The following is a 16,676-nucleotide window of genomic DNA, read 5'->3' on the forward strand; positions in this document are numbered from 1 at the left end:
ACACACACACACACACACACACACACACACACACACACACACACACACACACACACACACACCCACCAACTAAGCTAACCGATTAACTTTAAAGATGCACCAGTAACTCACTTAACAATTTTTTTCCCTAGAATTTGACCAAAGTGACTGTACACGTAGTTTACACCAGCACATAATTGACCACATCAAATGAATATGGCTTTACATCTCCATCTAAAAGTGAATACAGGATAAAGTGTCTAAAGAAATAAAACATAGTATGACATTATAATGCCTTAAGCAAAAGAAAATTCATAACAGAAGTAGCAATGATAGTTGATATAAAAGCTCTGAACCATGGCTGAAAGGTAAGAATGAAATTTTCAATACACTCCATTTTGGGAATGGAGATGTGACCCAGCCGAAGTGAGGGTCATATTTCCTTCAGCTTCTTTAATTGGTATTTTAAGGATATCTCACCCCTACACCAGCTCTCCTGTCAGACTCTTTGAAGTGGAACATTGCAATTACACACAGGAGAAGATTTTACCCAGCTAATAGAGATCTGAGGCATTTCTTCCGAGTCGTGCTTGCCTGGTGTAATATGATGACTAATATGGTGACAGTCATTGTCTGTGCTCCTGTGGGAACGCTTCAGGAGATTGGTTTCTGAAAAAGACAAAGCTGATTTTTTTTTTAAAGGAATACATTCCTGAAATAAACAAATTCATTTTGACTGGAAGGTAAACACTTTTTATTATATTATACTGCATGTAATGCAATGATTTTCATCAGTAAATGAGTGAGCTGCAGCAAATATCTTAATTAGTAGTAGGACAATTTAGCTGTCGGAAGTATCATTTTATTTAATGTGACAATTTGGAAACACACTCTTTATGCATGTTATACTGCAGATAAAAAAAATAATAAAAATGTTCATTTTGCAAATTAGTTTCAACGACTGTCAGAATAACATTATTTTACAGTGTCTATAATTAATTGCTCTTTGTTCCTTTATTTGTCAAATCCTTATGAGTTTGATGTTTTGGGTTTTTTTTTTCATCATGGTATAAATTGCATGGCAGACATTATAATAGTATGTTTTTGCTTTCAAAAAGTATGTTTCTTATTTGAATATTGGATCCTAATAATTACTGGAGCAATCATTGATTTATTAAAGCAAGCAAATTATTTTTCCTTATCTGAATGGATAACTACTTCTGATATACAGTAGATGTCCTTTGACAGAAAGTGGAGCCTTAGAAATGCTTTGTGGACATCTCAGTCTCAGGGTCTCTCTGTATATGTTTGTTTTTGTGTCTAATAGTGTGGCTTCTCTTGGGTAAGGATTCGAGCATCACATGCACACACCCCTAGCACATCACCCCTTGCTGACACCACAGCTGTTTGCATGCCTGTCCTTTATGCTCTACTCACCCAGTTTACATAAAGCTGCCTATGTGTTTACATGCGTGAGATAGAAGAACCTCATGGACCTGCCCCTAAATGCCCCAAAATGTTGACACAGCAGACATTTACTAACCATTTAGTAATATCAAATATGCAAACAAGTGGCAGATATTGTTTATAGTTTTAATGACATTTTGTAAGAAACAAAATAAAGTAATAGCTTTGGAAATCCACCTTTAGATATTAACTTCACAACAATGTGGTTTCAGGTGGAATCTTTTAGTTGTGGTCTAACAGTGGTTGAAAATACATTTGATGTTTTTTTTCCCCCTCTTTGCTGAAACTACGCATCAGTAATTTCGTGCAAAACATGGTATCCAAGACAATATTAGAAGTTTTCCCCTTAGGCCCTTCTTTGAAACTCGATGCTAGAGTAGGCCCACTGATAGCACGCAGCTTTCTCTCCTGGCATTGACAGCAGCTAGGACAGTGATAATCTGAACAATGTTAAGACATCGTGAACAGCCTTTTCCAAACAGTGCAGAATTTTTACTTGCTTTTTTTTTTTTTTTATTAGAATTGTAGAAAGATGTGCCACCCAATCCTGATCATATTGCTTGCTATGCAAAAATACATAGAAATTGTATCATCCTGATCAATAATTTATATCATTTAGTCTCACTGAACAAATGTCATCAAAGGTTTTCTGTTATAAAGCAATTTCATGTTATAAACCAGAGCCCCAGGGAAGAGCAATAGTGTGCAGGGAGAGGAAGGACTGCCTCAGTTAACTCTCAGAGACCTCCCAGTCAGCTGCCACTGTGCCTCTGGTGCCTGTGAGACCATGCCGCTCTGATAAATATGTCATTTCGTTGGCTGATAGGGCTACAGATGGAATCTGGTTTGTACTGGGAGAGTATGCAGTGCATTTTGTCATCCACTGCACTGGCTGGTAGAAGGGGGCCTCAGAGGGAGCAACCTGCCAATTCATATTCACACTGCAGATTTTCCCTGTCGCCTCGAAAGATGGGGGTTTCGGGTGAAAAATAGCATGCTGGTGTCCTTTTAAATTGGCTTTTTATAACTCCCATCTCTATTGAACACTGGAGCGGTCTTATTAATATAAAGGTAGATTGGGAGTAAAGAAAAACATGCTTGTTTTGCCCGCTAATGTTGTCATTGATTCATAACGGTTTCCCAAGACAGTATTACATTATACAGTAATTGTAGCGTGCTACATTTTAGCTTGTGTCCTCTGTAATCACTGTATGTTGATTGGGGCTGGAGGCTGTCTAACAACAGTACAGCTCAGCATCACACAGCCAGTGTGACACAACATGGCATCGTGTGAAGTGTTGATGTAACTGTCTTGAGTCTTGCTGTGTGGACACACGGCAGTTGAAACACAACAAGAACAAGGCCAGGATGAAAAAAGAATCCTATCTCCTTGACTGCCACATGGAGTTGAGTTTGCAGGACCATTCATGGGTGAGACAGAGGGAAAAGTGCTTTCCTGCAGTTGTGCAATAGGGCCAAGTAGAGGTTAAGCACAAGCTGCAAGGGTGACAAAGTGTGGAGTGTGTGCTGAGTTTAAGTAGAGCCAGACTGCTGCTGCTGCTGCTGCTACTCGACTGTAGGGTACAATTAAACTCCTAGGACTTGTCAGTGATTCAGACTTCATACTTGTAAATTCTTAATCTTTTTCCTTTTACTGTAGTTACTGAATAATCTGCAGGTATAATAATAATAATAATAATAATAATAATAATAATAAGAAGAAGAAGAAGAAGAAGAAGAAGAAGAAGAAGAAGAAGAAGAAGAAGAAGAAGAAGAAGTCTGCCCAACTTATACACCTATATATTATTATTATTAGACCTATTATTACATTATATAATTCAGGAATAGAAGATTTATTCCCATGTTAGAGTGCAAATAAGAATTAGACCATTTTATTTTATCTTGTTATTTTCAGATCAAAATTCACATGAACAAGACTTCTGTAACATGTGACACACGGCACTGCAGGTAGCGTCGGTGCCTCACAGCTCCAGGGGCCCTGCTTCAAACCCGAGCTTACATTACTGTCTGTGTGGAGTTTCACATGTTCTTCCATATCCATATGGATTTACAGAAGTTCTTCTGTTCCCACTCAATTCCCCAAAACATGCTGTTAGGTGGATTGACACTTGGAATAAATATCTGTGAAATGTGTACAATCCAGCTGAGCCAACTGTGTATCAAATACTGTGTCATTTATTTATTTTTCTTTTTGAATTTTTCTTTTTATATTTTGCTCTGCACAGAACATAATGATAAGATGTAATAGTCAGCGAGACATTTCAGACCTGCATTCAGAATCCTGAGAGGAATTTCTTCAGTGTACAGTCTGCATCACAGATCTTATCTTCAGAAAGCAGCAGAACTACTGGATAGCTTTTTAACTCACATTTCAAAGCTCATGTCATATCATCATTATTTTAATCATAGTCATTTCAGAAAACTATAGTTCTGCACATTTAACATCTGTTAAGTCATTTTGCCTACTAGGGTTTATATTGCACAACTGGGGCATCAGTAATCCCACAGGCTGTGTGTTTATAATTACTAAATAACTGTGTGAGCTCAAACTGCAGTGCTCAAATCTGTTTAACAGAAGGTGGTGTGACATTAGATGGGACAATGCAACGTCAAGGTCCATTTTAAGCACTGTGAAATGCACCACTTTTAATTTAACATCACAACTATTCAATTATTGTATGTTTTCGATGACTCATATCTCTGAAGCCTCACATCAGTCTTATAAACTAAGTGTTGTTAAAGAGTATTTAATACCGTGTGCTGCATTTCCCTGAATAACAAAGCAGACAAACTGTATAAAATTCGATTCCAGGTCCTCATGCACATATAAAATACACTTTGTCCATCTTTCCGTCCCACCCCCAACCCCCTCCCTGCTATCTGCCTGTGCAGAGCATCTGCTGCCCAGAGAAGAGGGGGAACATGGGAGCACATTAGTCACCAGATGTCACCTTTCGCTGCCAGCCCTATCGAACAGGCAAGGGGACAATGCCGCATACATAGTGAACATCTGACTGAGCCTCTCCTCGGTGGCAGGACAGGACACATTTTTCCTGGACTGAACAGCCCCAGTGGCAGAAGTGGCACCCACAGTTTCCTTTACACACACACACACACACACACACACACACACACACACACACACACACACACACACACACACACACACACACACACACACATACACACACACACACACACACTGCAGTCCTGCCACAGCATCTCACACAGTGTGTGTTTCGTGATCATACTAATTGCTGTATTCATATTTCTGCACCACTCATGCGATTAGAGTTGTGTTATTACATGTCCTTTTTTTAGATTGAATCTCACAGAGGACAAGCAAGCTGCTCTCTACAGGGAATCAAAGCATCAGTTGTTGTGCCTGGAATAGCAACGCCTGTAGACATGACCTCATGCATACATTTCCAATCTATTAAGAGTGCAAAAGGTGTAATCATCTTGGTCTTGTACCTTGAGCAAACACACAAGATTCACCTTGAAGTGCAAAGGTAAATATTTTGAATGATTGTGTTAGATATATTCCTATTAGCTATGTTATTTAGTTGTTTTATTGGTTTATTTGGTTATATTATATTGTATATTTCTATTCAGCGATCTGGAAACTGATTGAGGGTGTTAGACTCTTGCTGTGCGGTCTTTAGACTCACATTATGAAGACCCTGTGTTACGCTGATGGTGCTGGAGCAACATGCTGACCTGAACAGTGACCAAGCCATAAATCAGAACCTCATAAATGATGAATATAGCTATGCCTATGGCAAAGAGGCATGATGCAGAGGTCTCCAGTTCAAATCTCCAAAGCATCTGCTGTATTGTGTCTGCAGTTCTATATACCCTATATTGTGTCCATCACTCCTTAGCTACAAACAGCATCAAATGGAGCTTCAGGTATATATATATATACACACACACACACACACACACCCCACACGTATATAACACACACACCCATATATATATATATCACACAAGCAACATGTTTATCAGCCTTCCTTCTTCAGGAACAATAGCCCAATTGGGTTAACAAAATAAAGAGAGAAACTCCTGCTTGAATATTAAATGTAGATGTTTCTATACCAGTGTTCTTTAGTGGTCAGTCACAATAGTGGTACGGCAGCAGTAAGGTCAATGGCCATTGATTTTCTTGCAGCATACAGTATTGTCAAATCTGTTTCAGAAGATTTTAACCAAGGCTTAAGAGCTGCATCTATGCTTGTAAGAAAGCGATATTGGTATAATACTACACTATTATGAAACATGTGCAAATATTATATTATCCAGATGTAAAAGCTATGGGATTGTATTAGATATTGTTTTCAATGTTCAACAAACACCTACTGAGTAAACAACATTTGAAACAGACAACGCGTTTTAGCTCATATGTTAAAAGTCTGCAAGCATAATCATGAACCAAAACATAATCATGAACCTTGTACACGTTTTCATGCTTCTAAAAGTATGACATATTCAGGACCAGCACATCAAGGAAAGAGTGAGACTCTCTTGCAATCAATAGTAAAATTCACTGCTCTTTGCTCCAGTAAGTAAATGGAATTGAAAGTGGGGCAGAGGGTATTAATGCAGAAGGAGGAATATCCATTTAATCACATCCTCCCTGCAGGCTGTGTTGATAAAAATGACAGCGGGAGCACATTACTAATTCCACCACTGTCACATCCCATAGTCACTTACCTTGCAAATGAAGTGCAGTAATGACACCTGCCTAACAGACCAAACACATATACATTCTCTAGAATAAGGCATTATTTGCAACACTTCCTTATTCTGAAATTCAGTTCACATTCGTTCAAATGAACGTGAAGGGAAAGGTATCACTTGATAAGCTGTGAAATCACAATGTTACACATTTTTAATTAAATTCTTCTCAAATGCTTTTGAACAAAAGACTAAATGGAGTGATTTGATTTCTTCATTCCATGCCAGAAACCAAATGTATTATGTACATTCAAATTATTATATTTATGTTTACACATTACCTCTGCTCATATAACTTACATACATCAGTCTATTGCCATAAATAAGCACAATCATTGTTATTTATGCATTGATGCCCTTTGTCATGTCATTTATCACAGTAAATAAAATGGATGCTGCAAAGATTTCCCTTTTAAAATATCTTATTTGGCTCCCCCTGGTGTTGATTTACATGATTAGCTCCTGGCTAAACAGGGAGTGGTTGTATTTAGAGGTTGCTAATTTGCAGGATGCATCATGATCTTTAGCAATAAATCATTCATGAGAAAATGATTTATGACACATTGGATATAATGGCACCTATTACAGTTGAATTGCAGCTGCTAATACAATATTAGAGAAGGAAAACATCCATTACTGAATGTAAAGGAGCACACATGCATCACACATAAAATTAATGCTCTGCATTCCCCTGCCATGTTAAATGAGTTTTCCCTTGGAAAAAAAAAGTTTACCATGTAACAAACAATCAGCCCGTTCTCATGAATTAAACATGCCATAACACACTGAACAGGTAATTGGATCTGAAAGCCAATTCAGAATCTTTTCTACGTGCACATTTAATAAATTGGATTTCGTTCATACATTAATTAGATTGTTCATATATTATTAAAACAATATCTATTTTAATCCAGAAAGGCAGTATTTGCTTATTACAACACACAGAGAATAAACAAATTATTTTAGGTCAAAAAGAAAAAGAAGTACCTTTGTACAGAGATATTATAAGGATTTACTATGAGGAATTTTACAGCAAATTTGTGACTTCTTCTATAAAGGCATTAGGAAGAATCTTCAGCATATTCACACTTTAGCACATTGTATGGATGATCTATGGAGAGCAAGCAGGCTTAATCCAGAGAGATGATTGAATCATTTTCAGTCGGTCTTCAGCCTTTGATTAGCTGAGTGATAATCTTGCAGAAGGAAGGTAACAGATCACTGAGCACATAGTCTATGATAATGGCTTCAGTATGATAAGAGAGAAGAAAAGGTATGCAGAAAGGATTGCCGCAGCAAGGACCTGGCTCGTTGATCTGCCTGAAAATTATCAAAAGTTTGCCTTTATCAAAAGTCTATTCTAATTTATAGATACTGTATATACTCAGTGATTACCTGACAATGACCGTTTTGCTTGGAAACCTGATCGCTGATTATCATTTTTTTGAGTTCTCCTTTTATATTTACACTGGTCTCAATTAGCCCTTGTGCTTGCCAACACAAACTATGATTACCCAGCCAAACCTCTGTTTTCCTCCATAAAAATAATGAGGACACACATAGGAGGATCTTCTACCCCACTGCATGCTGCAATCTCATTTGTACTGTTTGCCAACAGTCTGACAGAGAGATTTTACACCAAAACATGACAGAGATGAGAGCAATTTTCCATTAAAACCAGAAATGAGGCATGCATAGAGAATCATCTACTCATGACAACACTCCATGTAAACGGTAAATCATTACCAAATTAACTGGACTGAAGACTTAGAGGAGAGTAAATTATAAGAAATAAATAATCTAATGAGCGTATGAATATGGCAGGAGGCTAAGCCTTTATGTAAATGTAGCATGGTAGCACTCAGCGTGAGTGATGTGGCATGAGCATTGTGGAGCGAGTGCAGGAGACTCAGCTTGTTTTCATTATGCACTCTGCAGTTTTTGTCTGGGCAAATCACAGTCTGAGCCAGGCTCAGGATACAGTGTGCATGATTAGAATTCTACCAGCCCTGCATGGCCTCTGCAAATCATTCGCCAGATCCTGGGGGCTTTTAAAAGCCTGCACATTTTACATATTAGCACCTAGCAACCGGCACAAAGGACATTGGCAGTACCAACACGACTGGATGGTGATTACTGCTGCAGAACTGATATTATTGGGCCCTTCAGCAAAATGTATTGAGCTGAACTAAGAATCCACATGTCTTTAAATGTATCCTAGAATTAACATACTTGTGTCACTGTCATATTAGTACATTTCCACAATCACCACTATATTTTAATTGTTGGAACTGTATTACTGGTGTAATCATTTAAAAGAATGATTTCTCTTGAGCCTTTTGATAAACACAAAGCAACATCCTTAACTGAGTAGATCATTTGTAATGTTGACTCCAGCTGTAGTGCCAACCATCACAGGTAACTCATTTACAGGGTAGTGTTTGCTTTGGCATGAGGTAGTAGTGCCCGCTATGCTCCATGTTCCGCTGTGAGGGACATGACGACAAGCTCAGCCTTGTGTTCATAATTTGGAGCTGCCCTGATTCTCTGAGAAAAGCGGCAGTGCTGTGTTGAAGATGTCATCTCAGTGCTCTGTATGGACAAATACCTACACACAGTTTGAACTATTTCAACACACAGGGCCACACCGACATTGACATACTCTTTAGCATTGTGCAGTCTACAGTCTATAAGGAGAATACAGAGGCAAACTCTCCTCTCTGTCTCTGTCTTTTATCTGCAGCTGCTCCTGGAGGAGAGCTGAAACAGCCCTGCCATCTGCTTACTGCGTCTGGAAGAGCCAGGACAGCCGCCTCGGCCCAGATGACAGAACTGGCCGGCCGAACCTCTTCAGTCTTGCATAAAAAACACCCAACCTATCCTTCTTTCTGTTTCATCTTCCCTTGTTTTTCTTTTTCTCTCCCTGGGCAGCGATGCAGCAACTTAATGTGGCAGTGGTTCGGTGAGCTCACTTGCTGTTCTTCCATGCGTTTGTAAGTGAGGAAAGACAGAAAGAGAGGGAGGGAGAGGCTGAGAGAGAGAGAGAGAGAGAGAGAGAGAGAGAGAGAGAGAGAGAGAGAGAGAGAGAGAGAGAAAGGGAGGGGAAAAGCACCCCTGGGAGCCAGCATCAATGCTGTTGAGAAGAGCCTCATTTTCCAATGCCATCTGTTACCAGTCCCTGAGTTGAAAGCCCCATTTATGTCATCTTTCCCATTGCCACACAGGCAAAGCAAAGCAAAGCACTGTGTTCTCTCACTCTATTGTTGCTCATTCTGCCAGTCCGTAACCACCCAGACTCAAAAGTTCCTCTAGTCATTTAAGCTGTTGAGCAATATGCTTTAGCCTTGAAATAAACACTGATCGTACATAACATTAAAAGCACTGACAAGTGGCATGAATAACATTGATTATCTCATCACAAAGGCACCTGTTAAGTGGGGGGATATATTATGCAGCATGTGAAGAACCAATTCTCAAAGTTGATGTGATGGAAACAGGAAAAATGGACAAGCATAATGGATCTAAGTGACTTTGACAATGTCCAAATTGTGATGCCTAGATGACTGGGTCAGAGCATCTCCAAAACGGCAGGTTTTGTGGGGTGTTCCCAGAATGAAGTGGTTAGTATGTGCCAAGAAAGTATAATCAATGACCTGGCGACATGGTCATTGGCACCCAAAGCTCATGGGGAGTAAAGGCTAAGTCATCTGCTCTGATCGCACAGAAGATCTACTGAAGCACAAAGTGCAGAAAAAGTTCATATTGGCTATAAAAGAAAGGTCTCAGAACTCACAGTACATCGCAGTTTGCTGTGTTTGGTCTGTGTAGTTGCAGTCCATACTGACCCCTGTTTACAACCAAAATCACCTACAATGGGTATGGGAGCATCTGAACTGGGCCATGAAGCAAGGGAAAGCATTGGTCTGATGAATCATGTTTTCTTTTACATCATGTGGAAGGCTATGTGTGTGTGTCATTTACCTGGGAAAGTGATGACACCAGGATGTACTATGGCAAGCCAAAGGAGTCAGTGAGATATTCTGGGTGTGTTCTGTACGAACGCTTCATGACAATAGCAATGACAGTCCTCTTTTGGCAGAATAATATGCTGTGCCACACTGCAAAATTGTTTAGGAATACTTTGAGGAACATAAAGAGTTCAAGGTGTTTATGTGGCCTCCAAATTCCCGAGATCTCAATCCGATCAATGTTCTGTGGGATGTGTTGGACAAACAAGTCTGATCCATGAATGCCCCACCTCTCAGCTTACAGGACTTAAAGGATCTGGTGCTAACATCTTAGTGGCAGATACCACAGCACACCTTCAGAGATCTTGTGGATCTATGCCTTGACGGGTCAGAGCTGTTATGATGGCTTAAGGGCGACCTACACAATTTTAAGCAGGTGGTTTTAATATCACTACTGATCGTTGTAGATTGTGTTATAAAATGTAGTATATTAGTCTTGGAAAGTAAACAAACTCAAATTAAAATGCAAGATGTATGAGGACCTCCAAATGTGAAACACTAAAGAAAATGCTGATTTCATATCAGGGAAACTTCTTAGAATATTGAATGTGCTATTGTTTTGTTCATTATCAGGGCAAAAATAATGAGCTTGCATAGTCTAGAGAATAAAAGTAAATAAATGGACTCCTGTTCTCTAGTGACAGGAGTAGACTGTAGACTGCAAGTAATCTGTGAAATAATGATGTAGCTATTGCACTAATGAGGGTTATCAATAAAAAAAATCAAACACTGGTCCACCTTGTAATAAGAAAATGTTAAATATACATTTGTTGCAAGTTACGCTTCATGTTATCTTTCCAACAGACTAATTTTGTTCATTTATCTCAGAGTTTTATTTACTTGTTACATATATTTTACAACATATTTTTAGCAACAGATAGCTGGTGCACCAAATAATTACCAATGACAAAGCAAATAGTTCTGATGTATCTAGGTATGGTAGATTTCCTGGAATTTATACTTCTTCAGTCAAGATCTTGAGAGACAATAGTAAAACACTTCAGGTTAAAATGCCTAATTCTTTAATTCAGTGACACTAGGCTGGCCAAGGAGCAACAGAGCTATCAACTCCTAAATTAATTAGATCTCCCTGAAACTGGGGGGTATAATTAAAATATTGATGCAATACCCATGTGGTCTACCAAATACATAAGGGTGTTAAAGTTAACATTTTGTACTTTAACCTCATAGTCTTTCTTTTATTTCAGTGATAAAATATTCACACTATGTACAAAAAAAGGTCATTATATTAACAGATCATTGCCTGCAGACTTTATTCTGATTGATACCGAGTTTCATTCATTCGGTAAATAGTTTATCCTTCTCATTGTCATGGTGGATCCAGGACTAATACCAGAAACACTAGGAATACACCCTGGAATCAGGAATCACATCATTCGGCATATAGACCTTTGAATAACAATGTTACTCTGATGTCAGTTGTTCCTATTGGTTGCAAAAACACTAAGCAAAAGGTTAAAGTGATTTTATTTTCTTAACTATCACGTGGTGCTGTTGGGTGTCAGGCAGTTAGGAGGAATAATTTGTCCAAGGAGCGCCATCTTTGCAGTGCCTGTTTTATCTTAGCTAAGTAGCTAACTATCATATCAGTGACGTTTGCTTGCTAACTATGAATTAACAGGCTTATCTTGCTAGTTAGCTAATATGGTTTAAACAATGTACATAGCTCACCTAAAATCTACAATGTGTAAAAGTTAGTTCATATTTTTATAGAGTTGTTGCTTATTATGGACACGTTAAACTAATGACATTTGTTAAGTTAGTTTATGGCATCTGTTTTTGCAGCACTTTAGCTTTCAGTGCTACAACATTCTCAATATTGTGTTCATTATGTCTTGCATGCATGCAGAATAATAACACATGTAAGCTTCAGGAGATTTGTATGCTTTTGATTTCTTCTCTAGTATAAATGCTCCTATGAGAAACTTAATATATGTCCAGCCATCGAGGGCTGGACCACCACGTAGGCTCATTTAGCCAGTGACGGCACAAAGGATCTTGTAGAGTTACACCATTTCAAAATGTTTCCCTATCCAAATAGGACTCCTTGCCTTTAAGAGGTTATCCATCCTATCAAACAGTCAACATTCACATAACTATAGCTGGATGGTAAGTGTGCTGTGTAAGTGTCCGAGCTTATCATGAGTACTTGATGTACTTGAGAACATGATGAACAATGGATTTTCAAATATAAAAAGAATGTGACGAGTAAAATCCTGAGGAGTGCCATAATAACATCAGTACAAATCTATTTGTGCAAAAGCATAAATCAGTTGTTCAAGTTTATCTTAATTATAAGCACAAGAAAGTGTTTAATGCAAGAAGGTCAAGTCTGTCAAAGGCATGTCAGTCCATCACAGGGTACAATGTACAGACATTCATATTGTCAATCATACACAGGGAAATGGTTCTACCTGCATGTTTTGTGGGGGGTAAGAGAACATCCACATCAATGCAGGGAAAACTTATTTTTAAACATTATCCTCACCTACATTAACATGAGGATTATGGAGCTGTTATTATTAACCAGAGGCATCCACTGAGCCCACATTGATCTTATATTGTCAAATGTTGTAGAAATCATTGTGAAGTCTTGTCGACATGATTTGAAAGACACAGTTAATTGCATACCCAGGTCAAATAACATCTGCTAGTTACAGCTTTAGTTATAGTTGACAAAATAGCCCATGAATCTAGCCCATGTATAAAAGTATCCAGAATGCAACCAGTGCATTGAGAGAGGTAAGTCTTGGGATTTGAACTCACAATCTGGTTTGTAGTACTGATCCCTCCTGAGCCTACACTACATAACAAGTTATGATCTTGCTATTGGACTGCACTGTTATAGACATGTCAATTAATAATAGGACAAAATAACAGACAAACCTATGTGATCATGCATCATCTTACACACTGTAATATCAGCTATATAAGTATGTGTTGAATATGAAAAACCTCCTGAATGTTGAAGCACCCTTTTGTCACATACATAAAAAAATCCTGTCACAGATACAGATTATTTAAAATATAGTGAAATATCTTAATGTGATATTGAGGGATACATCATTCAGACACAAGGCTTATTTAAAAATCACAGCTAGCTGAAAGCAGGTCGCAGACAGGGAGCAGACCGTGTTTTGACATGTCAAATGACTGCAGTGAGAGGTGTGCGTGTGCTCTGCATTCAGCCGGCTTTTCCGGAAAATTCCACGCAATCTCCTGCGGCTCGATGAGACCCCAACGGCAGCCCTTCTCACATCAAATTCAACATGCTTGTGCTACTGTTCAATATTTTATTGACACCAGCCTCAAAGACTGCTGCTACAGTGACACCAGAGATAATTATTTTTTACCACAGCTTTTTTGTACTGAGATATTTTTCCCTCCGTCTACAGCCTGGCTCCAGCCATTCCTGTGGAGAATTGTTCTGCATAAATCAGCCAGTGGAATACTGAATCAGCTCCGCCACAGGGAATGTAGTTTTGTGTGCAGTGTGTGTGTGACTGATTATTGCTACAAGTCGGGCCATAAAACCCAGGACGAAGGAGCCCCCATGTGGCAGATTTTGTTACTGGAGAGGAAAGACATAGTTTCCCACACCAGGGCCTTGTTTCAGTACTGTTTTAACAAGCCCTCATTTACTTCATTTAAACTTCCTTGTAGAGGAATATTTGCTCAGATTTAGTAAATCTTGTAGATCTTATTTGCCTTAAATATAGATCATTCTTATTCATATTAATAATTATTATAATTAATATTAATATTTACATTAATATATAATATTTGCTATACAATGCTATGAAAAAAGGTTTACTCACACTGATTTTTTCTACAATTTAGAATTTTTTATCTGTTTGATTTACACAGTAATGGAGGTACAGTGACAAAAGTAGCAATTTTTGCTGACTCATAGCTACAGAGTTCCTGATTCCATCCTAGACTCAGGTTATTGTCAGTGTGGAGTTTCACATGTTCTCCACATGCCCATGTTATTTCTCTGGTTTCCTCCCACCTCTATGAAATACATGACAGTTGTGTTCCCAGGACTGGCCTACAGATCCACTTCAAAACAAAACAAAAAAAGCAGACAACAGCAAAAAGTTTTCACCCCAGAATCATTCATTCATTTTCTACTGCTTATGCAGACTACCTTGGGTCTCAGGCGTCATCAGGCATCAAGGTAGGATACACCCTGGACGGAGTGCCAACCCATCGCAGGGCAAACACACACTCTCATTCACTCACACAATCACACACTAAGGACAATTTTCCAGAGATGCCAATCAACCTACCATGCATGTCTTTGGACCGGGGGAGGAAACCGGAGTACCCAGAGGAAACCCCCAAGGCATGGGGAGAACAGGGGGAATCAAACCCCTAACCCTGGAGGCGTGAGGCAAACGTGCTAACCACTAAGCCACCGTGCCCCCCCAGAATCAGTATTTGGTAAATCCATCTGTGGCTGCAGTTCTTCTGACTGAAACAGAAACAGTTCAAAGAGATTGATGGAAAGCTTATGCAATCACATCCTTTACGGCTTTTATTTGTAAATAACTTTGGAAACTATATTGACCCCTTGCCCCTGCCCAAACACCCAGTTTGATATTATGGTCTGTTTTGTAGATTCCTGACATATAATCCCAATTAAGTGCATTTCAGTTCCAGGTTGTAACGCTAAAAGTGAAAAGTTCAAGGATGGTGACTACTCATTTGCATACGTTTGGAAAAGTAGCACTATAGCAAAGTAGCATTCCTTATGTCTAAACTGGATTTTACATAGCCAATTACTGCATCTCTACATGACAGCAGATTCTTCCTACTGTCTTACTCTAGCCTTCTCTGTTGGATAATTAGCAAGCTTCTGCCTTCACTTGTTAACATAAGCTTATGATAACATTGGTTTTTTTGTAGCATAAGACTAAGAAACAAAGACGCTGATTAAGATGAAAGTATTTAATGAGGACTTCACCAGAAGGCAAGCTATAAATGATGGTTAAACATATTTTTCTTGATGTAGGGACCTATATTTGTACTTCAGAGCACAAATGAAGACAATCGTTGCCACATTAGTTGTTCCATCTCATGCTAAGGTCTGTTATCATGTGGCCTTGAAAACAGAGCTGTGATCAGTGCAAAAATATAATTACTGAACACTGCCCTGGGTAAGGACATCTGCCAAGCAAATAAATAATGTAATATAACATAATGCAAACCTAACCTCAGGGATCCTGGGGGACGCATGGCTGTTATCCACTCTGATTATGTGCATACTTAATCGCTGTTTACAGGCATGCTAATGAAATGCTCTTCAGAGAATGCCGACCAGATCCTTCACATACTTTCTGTAATATGGACTTGAGCTAAATTAACACACTGTTGTTCATCCAGTATCAGCAAGATGGCATTTCAGTCAGCAGGGCCAAGGCAACCTGCATTCAGTCTGAGCATCAATCAACATTCAATTAATTGCTTTTATTATTTTAATTATTCACAAATTACTTCAGTTTTGTTCACTGTTGATCTTTCAAATAAAAGGCAAGCATGCATGATCCATTAGGACAGGGTGGCTCATCCGATCGTTTATAAAAATGGACTATCCATTAAACATTGCATTTGGAGAACATATTGCACATCTCAGTTCAGTTTTCACTCTGCACCTGTGCTGACAATAGAATATTCCTGTATGAAGCACAGTGCCCCCAGGCAGGAAATACGGAAAGGCATGAAAGCTTCAGATTTCCCTGCATGTTCCCAGTGTTTTTGTGACTCATAAATCAGTGGGTTTGAACTGTCTGTGCACACAGGGAGCTCTGAGTTTTTGTGGTTACAGTCTAACCCTAAAGACACAGTTTGCACAAGATGGCATGCCCCAGTGGCATTTCTCTAACAGGATCTCCTTAAACACACTGCCAGTTTGTAAGATCTTCAAATCGATATAAAGAACTGCAGTGGGATTATCTCAGCCTTATTGTAAGCATGTGCACTACTGACGCAATAAAAGTACACATACTGGACCCTTTGAGATCTCTAATATTTCTTTATACTGTTTTCAAAAGGAGAAACAAGTATAGCAGTCCACTGAAGCAATATGGTCTGTCAGCAGATCACACACTGTAAAAACACATACATTGGATTGGATGGTACATTGGATATAAAACCTCTACACAGCCCTGTAATTGCAAAAATTGCAAAAAAAAAAAAGGAAAAAAAAAAAAAAAAAAAAAAAATTTAATGTCAGAGCCTTTCCCAGCTTGTGACATAGCAACCAACAAAATTAAAGTGTAAAACAAATACAATAAAATACAATGTTATGTGAAAGATAAATACATACAATAATTGATTGCACACCTGGCTTCAAACATTTTACTTAGTAATGCATCACTGACTTTTTTTTGGATAAGAATCATTTCAATCATCACA

The sequence above is a fragment of the Tachysurus fulvidraco genome, chromosome 4 (assembly GCF_022655615.1).
Source record: "Tachysurus fulvidraco isolate hzauxx_2018 chromosome 4, HZAU_PFXX_2.0, whole genome shotgun sequence".
NCBI classification, from domain to species: Eukaryota; Metazoa; Chordata; class Actinopteri; order Siluriformes; family Bagridae; genus Tachysurus; species Tachysurus fulvidraco.